The sequence below is a fragment of the Lacerta agilis genome, chromosome 13, assembly GCF_009819535.1.
Source record: "Lacerta agilis isolate rLacAgi1 chromosome 13, rLacAgi1.pri, whole genome shotgun sequence".
Classification (NCBI taxonomy): Eukaryota; Metazoa; Chordata; class Lepidosauria; order Squamata; family Lacertidae; genus Lacerta; species Lacerta agilis.
In genome coordinates, this window is record NC_046324.1 from 49,025,866 (window position 1) to 49,029,281 (window position 3,416).

A 3,416-nucleotide genomic window follows, 5' to 3' on the forward strand; every position below is an offset into this window, starting at 1 on the left:
TAGAGAAAGGTAAATGGGTAGTACAGCATTTCTGTGTCTGCACTTGTCTACATCAAGATATATATTTCAGGGAGCGGGGTGACATTAAAGCATGCCATTCCTTCATCTGCACTCCAAAGAAGATGTCACATTTTGCTTACAAGTTGGGATTACTCAGAGACATTAAAAATCCTCTAGTGCAACAATGCCAAGCAGGTTTGTTAATAAGCCTTTGAATAGCTTTATGGAAGATTGATTCCCGTGGAAGAAATAAGGTTGTAAATGACGTAAGGTGACCGGAAGTCATCCCCCCCCCCCCCCGCACAAACCGGGTAGCTTTTAATGGTACACATTGTCACCGCTTAAACGAGCTGCCTAACTTGACAAAAGCAGGCAGGAACTCGAGGCCCTAATTTGGGAGAAGTAATTACCTTAGTTTCCCATTTTGCTTTCTGAGCACCAGTTTTATACATTCAAGACCTCTGACTAAGCATGTTTGTCACCAATGAATTTGGGGGGAAATGACACATTTTGATGTAAAAATAGTGTTCCATGAAGTCGCATTCTTGTAATTGAACCTTTTTGCACAGGGTGGTTGTGACAAGGATAAAAATAGGGCCGCGTTTATCACCCTGAACTCAAATGGAAGAATGGAACACAATTGTGAATCACAATCTCTGCCGGCTGCTGCAGCAGCTGTGTGCACCTCCTGTTTCTCCTCCCTCTACTCCATTGATGTCACCACCTGCCACCCATGGGGAAATGGTAGCTTTTTCACCTGGCAGCCCTAAGCTGTGCCAAGCCAGCAGTGTGACTGCCTTTGTGAGTTGCTCTGAGTGAGTCTCTTTGGTTGATGTGATGGGTATCTCATCACCCAGATCGCCCAGCCCTGAACAGAGGAGGGTTGCCAGGGGCTCTGCTACTGCTACAAACACCCCCAGCTCAGCTACCATGAAGGATTTGAGGGCAGAGGAGCAGTTGGTGGTGAGTCTTGGTAGCAACTGCAGCTTTTGCAGCTCGTCAGCCCCTTTAGATCTCTCTCTTTAGGAAAAAAAGATAGGAATTTAAGAAGCTGCCTTATACTGAGTCAGACGTAATTTAAATGAATGTAATAAGTGGTGTACAATTCTTTGGGTGAAAGAGTGGGAACTGATCAATCTTAAGCTGGTTCGAGATCAGACTTCTCTTTGTTGCATTTATATTCCATCTTTTCTCTTCCATAGAAGTCAAAGTGGAGTACATGGTTCTCCCTATTTTATTCCTTCCTCCCCATTTATCCTCACAACAACCCTGTGAGGTAGGTTAGGCTGAGAGGCTGAGACTGACCCACGGTCATGCCTGGTGATTTTCATGCCCAAGTGGGGATTTGAACCCTGGTCTCCTAGGTCCTAATCCAACATCCTTAACTGGTACACCACACTGGCTGTCTCCAGCCTGGTGCCTTCCAGGTGTTTTGGTCTCGTAAGAAGCTGCCTTGGTCCATCTTGCTCAGTATTCCTTACACTGCCTGGCAGCAGCTCTCAGGGGACTCGAGCAAATTCCTAGCCCCACTTGGTGATTCCGGGGACTGGACCTGGGATCATCTGCAGGTATACCAAGATTCTCTCCCACTGACCAACAGCTCTTCTAGAGCTCATATGATTGGAAGATCTGCCCTGTCCCCAAACTCAAGAGATCCTTCTGCAGAGAGGACAAGCACTTCTCATGCTCGGATACAGCCACACCATTTTACATATCCCAGGGAGGTAGTCAATACATGTGTGATCCTGTTGTTTATTATATGCAGGTGTATGCAAACACATTTAAATAATAGATCCATTGTAAGGTACAATTTCTTACGTTGCTGGGAGAGGGGTTGCTTGAAAGAGACCATCAAACTCTGCTACCATTCAAAAATATTTGTTACATACCTGAGGTATTAAAAATAAAAATCTGAAAGGCAGTAGGACTTCCTGGTAATGTGCCATCTTAATGCCCTGGCAGTTTGGGGTATTACACAAAGGAGCAGGGTAAACAGCCCACAAAGAAATTCTACTGCAGCTCTCAAGGCCTCTTCTCATGAAGCAACAGCTAGCTAATCAAGGCTTGTTGTTGTGAAAATATATCTGTTCCCTGTAGGAACGGCGCTTGCAGCTCCAGGGCCAATCTCTGGCATATTCCCAACTTGATGACAATCCAGCTAAGAGCTAAAGTCAATTCCCTAATCTGAACGTGTCCACTGTTTTTCACATTTTGTTCCCTTCCACCCCTCTGGGTTTTGCAAAGATTTATTAGATCCAATAATCTAATGTCTTAGTGAGAGACAAACATAGAAGTTAAGTTAAGGCCAGTCTCTGTAGTGATGAATTTCTAGTGACTTCAGACAAACTTGGGTGGGTTTGCACAGTCGCTCTCTACATCCAGACTATTTTTCTTTCCAAAATGTGGCACCACCAACCACACATATTTACACCATCACAAAATTAGTAGAGGGGGAAATCGCGCAAGAGAAGAGCAAGATGCAGACCATAAAACTGGCACTGAATATACTGCATGCCATTGAAAGCATGTAGGCTTGCCATATTTTGCCCCAGACGCTATTTTCGCTGGTTAAATCCCAGACATGTGGGAAATTCTGTATGGCAACCCTAAAAGTGTGGTGCTCAAAACGGTACAGATATGCACAAGAGTGGCTTGCCATCATGTTATTGTTTGGATATTTGTATCGCTCAAAACGCCTTACTCTGAAAAAACATTAATTTTCCTGCTCCATTTTCCTTAGTATTTTACCTTCACAGAGGTGGTAATACTGCCTGGACTGTGAACACTTCACTTTAAAGGGAATCCTGTGCCATGATGGAATCCTGTGCCATACAATTAAAATCCCTTTCATGCTGACAAGTCAAGGGAAAAGTTACTAGTCTGGTCTTTGCCCTGATACACTAGTTTGCTTTGTGTAGGATCTTCCCCCCCCCCCCCCAAGAAAGTTTTCAATCATACAAACTCCACTTCTGAGTAAACAGGACTGTGCAGAATTATTTATGACTAATGCCTTTTAACACTGCATATGTGTTAAACGTTCCTCTTCAACCAGACCTTTGGCTGATTAAGCTTCCACGGCCTTTTAAATGTGATTGTGGGAGGGCGGGTTATTTTGGGGTTTTTTTTTGCTCTGCGACTAGCATGAGTTTGGCCAAACTGCGGGAGGCAGTGAAAGATAGGCGTGCCTGGCGTGCTCTGGTCCATGGGGTCACAAAGAGTCGGACTGAACGACTGAACAACAACAAAATTTATTTGTGCTTTTATTCTATATTTTTATCTTGTGAACTGCCCTGAGATCTTTGGATGAAGGGTGATGTATAAATTTAATTAGTTAGTTAATAATATGATGATGATAATGCAAAGTCCTCAAATTGTGGGTTTCCTTTTACTTAGTCTGCTGGCCTGAGTAACTTGAC